This window comes from Macrotis lagotis, chromosome 5, assembly GCF_037893015.1.
Source record: "Macrotis lagotis isolate mMagLag1 chromosome 5, bilby.v1.9.chrom.fasta, whole genome shotgun sequence".
In the NCBI taxonomy this organism is placed as follows: Eukaryota; Metazoa; Chordata; class Mammalia; order Peramelemorphia; family Peramelidae; genus Macrotis; species Macrotis lagotis.
In genome coordinates, this window is record NC_133662.1 from 30,756,861 (window position 1) to 30,770,715 (window position 13,855).

At 33.6% G+C, this 13,855-nt stretch overlaps 1 protein-coding gene and 1 long non-coding RNA gene across 4 annotated transcripts in view; one reads left to right on the top strand and one right to left on the bottom strand.

Moving 5' to 3' along the window:
* The window catches only part of LOC141523740 (uncharacterized), a 121,384-nt gene extending 115,326 nt beyond the window's left edge, over positions 1-6,058 (top strand). For both annotated transcript variants that reach the window (XR_012478573.1, XR_012478574.1), the window contains one exon: positions 4,848-6,058. This is a non-coding gene — a long non-coding RNA (uncharacterized LOC141523740). The remainder of the gene's footprint in view (positions 1-4,847) is intronic.
* LOC141523738 (cysteine-rich venom protein-like) overlaps positions 1-12,398 on the bottom strand; it is a 66,152-nt gene extending 53,754 nt beyond the window's left edge. Inside the window, exon 1 of one of the 2 annotated variants that reach the window (XM_074237170.1) lies at positions 12,225-12,398. The gene's annotated coding sequence lies outside the window, so the exon portion shown is untranslated. The remainder of the gene's footprint in view (positions 1-12,224) is intronic. The other variant, XM_074237169.1, reaches the window with a different exon arrangement.
* Positions 12,399-13,855: the final 1,457 nt, after the last annotated feature.

The window sequence follows — 13,855 nt, forward strand, 5'->3', positions numbered from 1 at the left end:
AAACATTTCCTTGATCCAACAATTCTAGCTAGTTACCATCCTAAAATCTCTCTTCTCTTTCTCACCTAACCTAGTTTTCCATATTAAGATCCTTTATTTTCTCTTCTCTCACTCGTTTCTTAGCTCTCTGTAGTCTGGGTTGTGAAAACATTATACAATTTAAAACACCATTTGACAATTTACCAATGATTTTTTAATTGCTAATTGTAATGGTCTTTTCTCAATTCTCATCTTTTCCGACCTCTCTGTAACATTTTATGCTGTCTGCCATCCTCTTTTCCAGGATTCAGTTTTCTGTCTAGGTTTTCATTACATTGTTTCCTCCTACTTCTCCTCTTATCTGTCTGACCTTTTTTTTCAGTCTCTTTTGAATTATCTTTATTAAGGTCATGACCACTAATCTTGTGTGTCCCTAAGATTTTGTCCTAGGTCCCCTTTTTTGCCTATAATCTAATTTGGGGAATCTCATCAGCTCCCATAAATTTTTATTTTCATCCCTATGCACTCATTCCCAAATATACATAAATGGGTCTTAACCATTCTCATGAACTCCAATCCTATATCATTAACTACTTTTTTTTTTACATTTTTCACGGTAATGGGGTTAAGTGGCTTGCCCAAGACCATGTGGCTAGGTAATTATTAAGTGTCTGAGGCTGGATTTGAACTCAGGTACTCCTGACTCCAAGGCCAGTGCTCTATCCACTGTACTACCTAGCTGCCCCCATTAACCACTTTTTGAAGATCGTGAATTAAATGACTTTGCATGTGACATTGTTCATTTTTTGAATTTTGTATTTAAATTTAAAATAAAAAATACATAATAAAGAAAAGGACTAAATGTTCTATTGTTATTTCAAATTTGCTAGGTCCAATAATCTATTAAATTTTCTTCATATTTCCTCTTTTCCCAACTTTCCTATTATTGTTGAGAGCATCACCATCCTTCTAGTCACCCTGATTAACCACCTTGGTATCATTTTCACCTTCTCATACTATATATGTGTGTGCATGTATATATATATATATGTATATGTATATGTACAATCTGATATCAAATCTTACAATTTTAATCCTTCATAACATTTTTTCCTGAGGGCAGCTAGAACCTCCAGACCATGGAATGCCTGGTCTGGAGTTATGAAGACTTACTGAATGAAAATCCTGACCCAGACACTTAGTAGCTGGGTGACCCTGGATCACTTAATCTTGTTTGCTTCAGTTTCCTCATCTATAAAATGAGCTAGAGAAGATGAAAAACAGTATCTTTGTCAAGAAACCCCTAGTTGAGATCACAAAGAGTTGAATATGAATTTAAAGACTGAATAATAGCTACAGTCTTTTTTATGTAGTTTTTTCCCAACTCATAAAACCATCACATTGGTTCAAACCCTTATAGTTCCATATTTCTCATTTCTATTCAGTCAATCCTGCTTCCACTCAAGTTTCAAAATGATTTTCATTAAGTGCATGTCTAACTCTATTGATTTAACTGCAGTATTTTCCTAATACCACAGGATCAAATATAAAGGTTTCTGTTTGGAATTTCATGCCTTTTAAAACATTTTCCTCCTTCTATATTTCTTTCTTTATCAATGAAAACATTAAGCAGTTTTCTGTTCTTTCAGTCAAGTGATTCCATCTCTAGAGTCCCTGTGCCTTTCCATTGATTGTTCTGCCTCTTTGCCTCCACTCATCATACTATACTGATATTACTATGTGCAGTGTTCTGATTCTGCCCAATTCACTTTGTGTCAATTCATGTAAGTCTCTCCAGGTTTTTCTGCTCATCATTTCTTAAATCATCATAGTATTCCATTACAATATACATAGTAATATGTATAACCATTACCCAATTGACTAATATCCTCTCAATTTTCAATTCTTTGTAATTACTAAAAGAGCTGACATAATTTTTTTTACACGTGATCCTTTTCCTTTTTTTTGTTTTTTTTTTAATCTCTTTGGGAAACAGACCTCATAAGGATATGCAAGGTTTTATTACCCTTTAGGCATACTTTCAAATTGCTCTCTAGCTGAATCAGCATACACTTCATCAGCAGTAATTTAGTGTTTTAATTTTGTCATATTTTCTCCAAAATTTCTCATTTTTCTTTTCTGTCATATTAGCAAACTAACAAGTGTAAGGTAGTAGCTCAATGTTGTTTTTAATTGCATTTCTGTCATCAATTGTGATTTGGAGCATTTTTTATATGACTCAAATATAACTTTGATTACTTTATCTGAAAACTGCCTGTTCATATCCTTTGGCTATTCATCAGTTAAGGAATGGCTCTTAATTCTACAAACTTACCTCAGTTTTATATGTTTGAGAAATGAAGAATTTATCAGAAAAACTCATTATAACATGTTTTTTTCACACTAATTTTTACCAATTATATATTTCCCTTCATTCTGTCTTCCCCCAATTATCCTTCTCTCTCTCTCTCTCTCTCTCTCTCTCTCTCTCTCTCTCTCTCTCTCTCTCTCTCTCTCTCTCTCTCTCTCTCTCTCCCATTCTCAAAAGTGTTTTCTGACTTTTATCTCCCTAAAACTTTCCTCTTGTCCATCAGTCTCCCCTTTATCTTATTTCCTTCCCTTTCTACTTTCCTGTAGGGTAAGATAGATTTTTGTACCTATGTCTGTATATTATTCCCTCTTGAATCCATTCCAATGAGAGTAAGGTTCATTTGCTCCCTTTCTTGCTTCCCTCATTTTCCCCTCCTCTGTAAAATCTCTTTTAACTTCAGATAATTTATTTCCTTCTACTTTTCTCTCTCTTGTCTCCTTGTGCATTCTTCTTTCTCCTTCCTTAAACATTCAATTCACACCTCTACTGTCTGTCTATGTACTTTATACTCCTTCTAATTGACCTAATAATGAGAAAGATTTTCAGTTATAAATAATATTTTCTCATGTAGGAATATTAGTAGTTTAACCTTTTTGAAGCCCTTATGATTTTTTTTCTGTTTACTTTTTAATGATTCTTTTGTTACTTGTATTTGAAAGCCAAATTTTCTATTCAGCTCTGGTCTTTTTATCAGGATTACTGAAAGTCTTCTATTTCATTGAATTTCCACTTTTCCCTTCATAAGTATTATATTCAGTTTTGCCAGGTAGGTGATTTTGCTTGTAATTTTGACTTTTCTACCCTCTGGAATATCATATTCCAATCCCTCAGATCTTTAAAGTAGAAGCTGCTAAATCTTGTGTTATCTTGACTGTGACTTCATGAAATTTCAACTGTTTCTCTTTGGCTGCTTGCAATATTTTCTACTTGATATGGGATTTCTGGAATTTAGCTATAATATTCCTGGGCATTTTCATATTGTGTCTCTTTCAGGAGGTGATGAGTAGATTCTTTCAATTTTTATCCTCTGATTCTGGAATATCAGGAGGGTTTTTCTTGAGAATTTCTTAAAAGATGATATCTAGGGTTTTGTTTTTAATTATGACTTTCAGGTAATACAATAATTCTTAAATTATCTCTCCTGGATCTACTTTCTAGGTCAGTTGTTTTTTTCCAGTGATTCATTCTTTTGATTTTGTTGGACTGATATATATAGTCATTAGCTTCCACTTTTCCAATTCTAATTTTTGAGTAATTATTTTCTTCAGTTAGCTTTTACACCTCCTTTTTCATTTGGCTGATTCTTTTTAAGTAGTTTTCTTCAGTGAATTTTTGAATATTTTTTTCCATTTATGCAATGTTGCTTTATAAGGAATTCTTCGCTTCATTGGATTTAATGTGCTTCTTTTACCATTTGGCCTATAAGTGTTATTTTCTTCAGTATTTTTGTGTACCTCCTTTACCAAGTTGTTGAAACTTTTTTTCATAATTTTCTTGGAACACTCTCATTCCTTTTCCTGTTTTCCCTTCTACCTCTTTAACTTGATTTTTAAAAGCTGTTTCGAACTTTTCCATGACCTAAGATCAAATCCTATTTTTCCTTGTAGCTTTGGATGTAAGAATATTGTCTTTGTTGTCTTCCTCTGAGTACTTGTTTGGTTTCTATGATCAGATTTTTTTCTCTTGTTTGCTCATTTTCCTAGCCTATTTTTGACTTTTAACTCTAAGCTAAATTGTGCCTCTTCTTTCCAAGTGGAGTGACCATTGTCCCAAGCTTCAGATTTTTTGTGCAGGTCTTTTCAGATGTAATTCTGGGAACCTGTAAGTTTTTGGCTCTTTCTAAGTGGTATGATCTAGATAGAGGCATGTTTACTTCTTTCTTGTACTGTGCATTGATTTGTGAGTGACCACAAGTACTCTTTTCAATTCTGGAATTGTGACCAGGGTCCCTGCTCCCCTGCAGCTTAAAGATCTGTGGGCAAGCGTTCCTCCTTGTACCAGGACTAAGATGCAGGACTGTGACCTGTATTCCAGTATAGGCAATAGGATAGAGCCCTGTTGGTGCCAATAGACAAACCCCTGAAAATTTCCTTTTGACCTATTGTATAATCCCTTTTCCACCTGTGGTCCTAGAGGTACAGAAACAGTCATTGCTGCTGCTACTGATTCAGTCACCCTGAGACCTGTTCCAGTTTGCCTTTGTTAGACTGTGCAGTCTACTCTCACACTGATGACATGAACTTTTCATTCCAAATTTCTTTGTTGTCTTGGGCTGGAAATTTGTTTTACTCTTTTTCTTTTTTTGCAATTCTGTAGATCTAGAATTTTTAGAGCATTATTTAAAGGCATTTGGATGAGTTTTGGAAAGAGTTCAGGTAAGTATCTGTCTCCTGTGTTAACCTCTTAACTAACCAAATAGGTTATGTTGGGGACATAGTGAGGCTGGTCTAACTGTAGCAGCAATTGAAATTTCTTTTCACGTTTCTTTTGATTTCAGAGCTGGAGGCTTCATCCGTGCAGAAGATGAATGAAGCTGACTGCAGAGGCTGTGTACAGGAGATGAGTAACATTGTACACCAGGGGTGTGTTGCTACAGTCATGCTTACATGATGACAGAAGTCAACCACAATGCTAATTATCTCAATTGTATTCAACTGGATATGCCGGCACACATCTTCACCTTTAGGTTTTTCCTGGTGAGGTCAGTTGGAATACCATGAACAAGTCTGCTGTTTCTTTGAAACAATTTTTATTTACAGTTGGTTATTTAGGATAGAAGTCATCTGGCATGCTGTCTAGGAATAAAAAAAAAAACTAACCAAAGGTGCAAATCCTTCCTTGAGTACTATCATACACTGCAATAGTATTATTTGTAATACCAAAATATTGTTTAGAATGATTTTTGCCAGTATTGATGCTATGTTGAAAAAATGCATGTTTTCTGCAGGTTTTATTTGTTATTTGTTTTTAGATTCATTTATAGAGTAGTTAAGAAGAGACTAATATAAACTGCAACTATAATTGATCCCTTGTGAAATTTATATTTTGGCCCAATTTGGCACAAAATATTCAGCACTGTGACGAAAGGAAGAATTATGTTTTTCAGTACTGAGAGTTCAGCAACAATTTTCAGAGCTCAATAAAGTATGGAATGAATTTAAAATAATTTATTTTGAGTTTACTCAGTGCAAAATTTTTTTAAGGACATGAGAAACAAGTAGAAACCTGAAACAGTTCCTGCTGTCAAGGAACTCACATGATGTAGGTCATCCTTGAGAGGAGTCCATTATGTTTAGCTCCTGTAAGCCCTAATTTTCTACAGAGGTACAGGTATTGGCTTATTAAAATGGCTTATCAAAACAAAACATAAAATATTGATTAACTTCCTAGGCAAATTTGTTACCCTGTTAACAAGTGGAAAGAAAAGTTGCCAACCTCACCCCCAACTGAAAAAAAAAAGACAGAGATTAAGAGCAGCTGTGAACTTTCTGAACTGAAATCTCTTCCTCAAAGCTTTCTTGGCAAAACTTTTTGATTTTATCTGGCAAAGAGCTAACTTTCTCTGTGCCAGGGTCAAGTTTTAGTTTCTGACCTCCTATATTTGGAATCATGCAGTACTCTCCTGTTCAATTTTTGTGGGACTAGGTAACCTACAACCTCATAAATTCAATCTCCATTTCCTAAGTCAAACAACAGAGTAAAAGGAGGTGAGGTATATGGAAAGAGAAATGAAAAAAGTAGGACAGAGAGTATTGAGAGGTCAGGGAGAAGAGAAGGAATGAAAGAGGGTGAGAGAGAGAGAGAGAGAGAGAGAGAGAGAGAGAGAGAGAGAGAGAGAGAGAGAGAACTAGTTTATTATCAAGATAGTACTCTCTCTCTCTCTCTCTCTCACCCTCTTTCATTCCTTCTCTTCTCCCTGACCTCTCAATACTCTCTGTCCTACTTTTTTCATTTCTCTTTCTTCTTTCCTTCCCCTTCTCTCTTTTTCCTCCTTTCTACTCTCCTTCCCTCTCTTCTAAATTCTCCTTCCTCTTTTCTACCTCTCATTTTATATCTCTCCTCTCTCTCCACTTACTTCTCTTTTCCCTTCTAAACACCAATTCTTTTTCAACAGAGTTTTCTACTCACCTTACAGTATTCTGAAAATATTTCCCTGGGAGAGAAAGCTATCACCTGGACTCCAAGCAATGGTGTCTGTGCGAGTGTGGGGAATCCTACATGCACCACAAATAAAGGCTAAGGATCATGTTGCTTCCTACGAACTGACTGTTCTTGTGTTCAAAACCCTGGAGATGGATGGTCTATGTATCAACTTCCCTAATCTATTAATTGTTCCCTGGTATTTGACACCAAGTTCCCTGGTAGTCAGACAAAGACGCACTAAAAGAGAAAAGCTGAGGAAATCCTTTCCTGGCCCATACTTCAAGGGAACCCTAACACTCCACAAAGTGGAGGAGGGTGGGAGACCAGGTTTGTGGCAGTTTGAGGATTAAAATGTTTTTTTTCCTAGGATTAAAAGATTAACAAAACATAAATAGGAAATTGGGTTCTCTCAGTAACAGTGGGGTTACTGTACAGCATTTCTTATACCAGGGGTTAAGAATCAACTTCCAGGTAAGTCCATTGGAAGCAAATTTTTCCCGTTCCTTATTTTAGCTCTCTTTTCCTATTCCTGACTGCCACATTCCCTCCTGGAAGTAATCACAAAATACTCCATAGGAGCTCAAGAAATCCTAGCTCCCATAGTCCTTTAATCTGAACTTCCTCTCTCTGTTGGTATCCCCTCTCAGGACCTTTCTCAATCCAACCTTATCTTCCAAAGCTCACCTAATTAACTTAGTTTTTCCAGTTGAATATTGTCTCATTAACTCCCCTATAAGCTGTTCATAGCTGATAATGCTTTTTGAATTATGTTTTTCAGAAACAGTGACTAATAGTGGCTATGATGTATAGCTATCTTAGAAATATTGGTTCATATGTGCTTTATAGCAACCCAGGGAATAATGTACTATTTTATCTGCATTTTGCATATGAGAAAATTGAATTGAGTCAGAAGCTATCCAACTTTCCTAAATATATAGCCAACTAACTGTTTCAATTTAGGTTTTCCTGACTTCAGGTTCAATGTTCTTTTTTTTTTAAAGGTTTTTGCAAGGCAAATGGGGTTAAGTGGCTTGCCCAAGGCCACACAGCTAGGTAATTAGTAAGTGTCTGAGACCAGATTTGAACCCAGGTACTCCTGACTCCAAGGCCGGTGCTTTATCCACTACGCCACCTAGCCACCCCAATTCAATGTTCTTTCTATGTCCTACACCACCAAGAAGCCACCATAATGCCATTAATTTAATTCACTTTAGAATCAAATGCTTGTAAATAGCTATTTCTAAAGCATATTTTAAAAGTTCAATACTTGACTTTTGATACTTATTAGGGTGAATTCCTACACTGTCTATAAATGATATTTTTGGATAGAGAAGTTTATCACTTAACATTTCCGCACAATTTCTTTTTTTAATTGATATTTTATTTTTCCAATTAGATCTTATGAAAGTTTTTCAAATTTCATCCACATGCATCTGCACATTTTTAAGTTACTTAATTTCCTTCCACCCTCCCTTCCCATCCCCCTCCCCTCAGTTGCAAACAATTAGGTGAATATTGTACATACCCATTGGTGTTTAACATGTTTACAGGTTAGTCATTTAGGATTAAGGGAAAAGAAAGAAAACCATGATATAGGAAAGAAATAATAAGAGACATTTTTTAAAAAGTGAATGTAGTATTCATTCAGATTCTGTAGGGTTTTTCTTGTTTTTGTTTTGTTTTGTTTGTCTTCCTCTAGATAGAGATAGCATTGTCTACAGCTGATTTCCTAGGGTTGTCCTAGTTCTCTGAACTTCTGAGAAGAGCTACATTCATCAAGGCTGATCAGCTCACAATTTTGTTGCTATTGTGCACAATGTTTTCTTGGTTCTGTTTCTTCCTGTAATTCATTCCAAGCTTCTGTAGTCTGACCATTCTTGGTTTCATATAGAACAGTAATATTTCATAACATTCCTATACCATAACTTGTTCAGTTATATCTTAATTGATGGATATCCCTTTAATTTCCAATTCTTTGCCACCACATAAAGAGCTGCTATGAATATTTTGGAACATGTGGAACTTTTTCCACTTCTTCTGGATATAGGTCTGGTATTGGTATTGCTGGATCAAAGGGATGATCAGGTTATTGCTCTTTGGGTATAGTTCCATATTGCTTTCCAGAATGGCTGGATTAGTTCACAACTTCACCAACAGTGTATTAATGTTCCAATCCTCCTACAACCTTTCCAACATTGATCATTTTCCCTTTTTTGTCATTTTAACAAATCTGATAGATGTGAAGTGGAACCTAATAGTCAGCAAATACTAGTTCAAAAATAATAATGAAAACAATGTGGTAGATTGGTGAGTAAACCTCATAGAATAAATGTTATAGAACTGAATATGATCCTAAATATGCCTGAATCTATATACATATTTTATATCTCCATTCCCATCTATATCTATAGTAACCTATCTATAATTTTATTGTAGAGAAATCACTCTGTTATTTTAACTAATGAATCTCTTAGCACTGGAATTTCAGATATGAGTTCCAGGAAGTAGGGGTGATAATTTAAGGGTCAAGGAAGCCTTCTCAGAACCCTTTACAATTTCTCTATATGATCTGATTACATTTTGATTTGACCATAGAAGATGTAGTGTTTGGGGTCTGTTGTATTGATCAATTTGGATTTCATCATGGTTGAACCAAATAAGAATAAAATAGTGTATTTCCATTCTGGTCTTAGATATAGAATGGAAAGAGAAGTTAGAGGTCATCAAGTCCAATCTCCTTATTTTATGGGTGAGGAAACCAATACCCAGAGAGGTAAGTATCTTTTCTTGGGCCACACAGACAGTAGGTGGTTGAGTAGGGATTCAAATTTTTTCCTACTACAAATCCAATACTTTTTTTTAATACTATAGCTAAAAAAAGTTGATACATTAAAGAGGACACAATTAGAATCATGTTATAAGTACATTTAGCAGAATCAAATTGGTAGGATGAAAGGAATTTTTTCTTTTCTTCATATTTATAAAAACATAGAACTAGAGTCCTTCTAGATTCAAAGGGGATAATCAAGTCCAGACTGACTTAACAACCACAGAAAATTCTTGGTCTTGAAGTACCTCTTTTAGCTAGGAACAAAAGATAGCAGGAAGTTATCCATTAGAGACTAATTTCTTTGATTCTTCTACTTGTTTTTAAAATCATAAATACAGTTAGATGAGACCTCACAGACTGCTCAATAAAATTTCATTTTATAGATGAGAAAGCTGAGATTAAGGTTCACTTTCTTTTTTTGAATATAGTCACTCATGGGAGAGATAACAGCAACCTAATGTGAGGTTTAAAGAATATTTTCTTTAAAACCCTGAAATAAGTAAAATGGTTATTGTTAGATCCCATTTTCAGTTCATTAAACAGAGGACTCAGAAATATTGATTTGCCCATAGTTGTATGGTTGCAAAGTAGCAACCCTGGATTTAAACCCATTTTACTACTACACATTGGCCCTTCAATAAGATGTTTGTGTCTGATATGGCTTGGAGAGGGATTCAGTTGAGAACATGATGCTGAGGAGAGATAGGAGGGCATAGATATGAAAGACAAACTGCTGTTTTCCCAGTTTTTCCCCAGAGTTCTACTTAGACAAACCTATGTGAATTTTCATTCCCCTGGGGATTAAGAGGGCAACAATGGCCTCTACTTTCTTTAATTCTGGATTTTCTGGCCCTGTCTCTTAGAATTTTACTGATCTGCTTTATTAAAAAAAAACTTATAAAGTTGAATGTGTTATTTATAATACAACTCATGTTACTCTTTTTTCCTAATTCAATAGTTGGACTTTTAAAATATTTTTCTATTTAAAACAAATTCCTATTTAAATTTCCTAAATTTAAAAATATTTCCTATTTCCATTGAAATATGAAATTGAGACCTTATTTGAAAGGGTGCCTTGGAAATGTGGGTTGACATATTGAATTGTCTGGGGTTACTTCTTTGGTAATGAAATGGTTCTCATGACACTCATCCTGTTCATACACTTATGTAACAACTGGTTTTTCAATAAACAAGTTTGTACAAATTCCTATTCCACAGTATTAATGTCTCAGACTTTTAAAGATAACACCTGCTGACACCACCAGAAAAAAAACATTTCCTCTAGTAGCTGATTCTACTTATATCTCTTGTCAGTTCTATTGGAATCCCCTTTCTTTCAAAATCCAAACTAATTGCATAGAAGTAGGATTCCAGTTTCTTAAATTTCATCTTTCAAGCTATCAGAATTGTAATCATCATTTTATGGATGAGAAAACTAAGACCCAGAGATCAACAGGTTGACTTTGGAAACATGTGCAGAACAAATGTAGAATAAATAAGCTTCAAAGGACTGATTCAAGATATTCTGCAAATTGGATCCTGAACCAGAATATTTTCCCCTATAAAACTGATAACTTTGTTCTTTTTTTTTAAAAAGCACCAACCCAGTAGCATATCAGCTTTTTCTTTACTCTCATTGAGGTAGGTGTTACCATTTCTGGTTTCTGAGACCATTTGAAAAGAACATTATTGTTCCCAAACTAATGAGCTGAGCCTTCATGCAGTTTTTCCCATGCTATCTTTTCTTTGCCATCCATTTCTTTTGCTTTCTTTGTTTATACTTTTCTACTTTATTTTACTTTAGCAACATTTTTTAAAAGACAAACATTAACTAAATACAACACAGAGGATTTAGATTTCCCTTTATTTCAAGTTTTTAAATTTCTTGTCATTTGCATCAATATTGCATTAGATCGTAACTATAAAGTCATTTAACTAAAGTTAATTAAATGCTTACAGAGGAAAACAAGCTTCAGAATATATAAAGAAATAATAGAATACAAGGGTTTTTCATGTTTTTGACTTTGTAAAGACTTTCATCCCACTGCTTTCTTTCTTAGATCTCTCTCCCTCTTTTTTGTCTATCTAGGTCTCTGATTCTCTGTCTCTATGCATCTCTCTCTGTCTTTGTCTATCTCTGTTTGTATGTCTGTCACATACACATACACACACTCACTTGCTTTGATTCCATATTTTCAAGATTGAATATATTCTTCAAAATTGGAAATAGGATCAGAAAAATATAATGGTTAATTAGTACACAGATTTCAGTTTTTTAATCCCTTCCATAGTTTTTATTTTAGACAAGAAATTTTTCTTTTTAATATTTCTATACTTCAAATTGTACAAGCAGAACATGACAGAAAGAATAGACATACTACAAACAAATGCAAGTCTTTCAAACTATATCTATCTGTCTGACTTGTCTGTCTGACTATCTGTTCTGATCTATCTGTCTGTCCTATTTATGTTTTTCAAATGCTCTGGGACTTGTTGCTATTAATGTTATATTTTCTAAAATTAGGATCTCTAATTTATCCCTGAGAGTTTTAAGTTAAGTTAAAAAGTTTGTGTTATAATATTAACTCAACTTTTTTTAATATCCAAGTTTGCATTTGTTATTCTAAATCTAAATACACTGAATTTAACTTAAAACATTTGTTTTAGAATTTAAATATGAAAATGCACCTAAATAAATGTTCTACCTAAAAAGAGAAAATAATAAAATATGAAATACAATACATAATTAGAAGAAAATAAATCTTCTTTTCCAGCCATCAAATATTATTACTGAGAGTCTTTTGATAAACAGAATAGTAATATATTCAATCCATTCCATTCTTTCTCCTATTTCCTAAAAGAATCTAATGACAATGAGGAAAAAAATATCCTTCATATTACCTTTTTATCCCTGAGAAAATTTCTTCAGCTTCTCTAGAAAGTTTGATGTTGTCTCTTTACTGACACTGTATATACATATACATATGTGTGTGTGTGTATGTGTGTGTGTGTGTGTGTGTGTGTGTGTGTCTGTGTCTGTGTGTCTGTGTGTCTGTGTCATAAGAATCCTGGTCATAATAGGCCAGCCCCCATGTAACTTTTTCAGATCTTCCTTTATGTCTTCCCAAGCTGCCCTGGACTGGAAAAATGATGCAATATATTTTACTCGACTTTCCTGATCTGAATTCTATTTGTCTTTTTGGCGATCATTTTGTTGGAGAGGTTTTGGGGAAGGTTTGGCAGTTGTAATCTTTCACCCTGTTATTTTCTACTTTGCAAAATTAAAACATCATTTTAATGTTAGCTATAACTATTATCAGTAGAATTTGCATTTATTCCTTTAGAATTTACTTCTTGAGACCATGTCATTGCTTTTCAATTAGTTTCTCATAAGGATAAAAAAATCTATATAATATTCACATAACTTCTCTCATTTTCTGAATTCTTTCACATCCACTATCCTAAAATATAGGGTAGTAGAATGAAACTGAAGTAGAAATAGGGCTACTAAACCATACATAAGAATCCCAGCAGACGTATATAAAATATATTAACCCTATCAATATTTTATTATATCTTATACATTTTGTTAAATAATTACCAATTACATTTTAATCTAGTTTGATTAAACTTGGCATCAATATGGGCCACAACATGTTTCACACATCTGATTTAGGGTTTATATCCTTTATTTTTTAGCATCACTTATATTTCACCACAAAATATTAGATCATCCTGTAAATATTAGATCCTAAAATATTAACTCTTCCTTACCGATTCCAGTCATTTATTGTTTGTCAAGAAGTTTTTTTTCATTTGGGAAAACCACATCTGCAAATACATCCATTTCTTGCTTCCTCCATATTCTAAAGGTTAAATAATCATTAAAACAAGCTAAGAATTTCTCAAAGGCTCTATTTTTAGCAAAAAAATAAAAATAAAAAAACAAAAAACAAACTTACTAGCAAAAATATTGATACTGAGAAGTAGTGTTAGAGATCATTCAAAATTCCATATGAGAGGATAATTAGCTGTGTATTCTTTAGCAAATCTTAACTTCCTTATGTCTCAGTTTCTTCATTTGTAAAATGAATAAATAAGTAAAAAGAGTCTAAGGTCTTTCCTGAGATAATTATTGTAAAGAACTTTTCACATTTCACACAATGATGTTAGCATTTTTGTTTTATATTTATTTTATATTTGTTATTTTATGATCCTAGCCATTGCCAAAGTTTACATAGTTTGTTATCAGTAATTGTAAGAGCCAAGACTAGAATTCAATTTAATTCTATTTAAGAAACATTAACTAAGCACCTACTCTGCTCTAGGACAGGATAGTCTTTGAACATAAAATATAGAGACAAAATTTCAATAATCAGGACCTCAAGAGATTACATTCTTTACATCATTGTCCTCTTTTCTCTTTGAGTAGAGAGTCTTTAAGTTGCCTTTCTCACCTTGTTAAAACTATACTTCAGTGGTTTATATTATGACACTCAGTGTTAATTTAAAATAGTGATAAAGAATGCTCT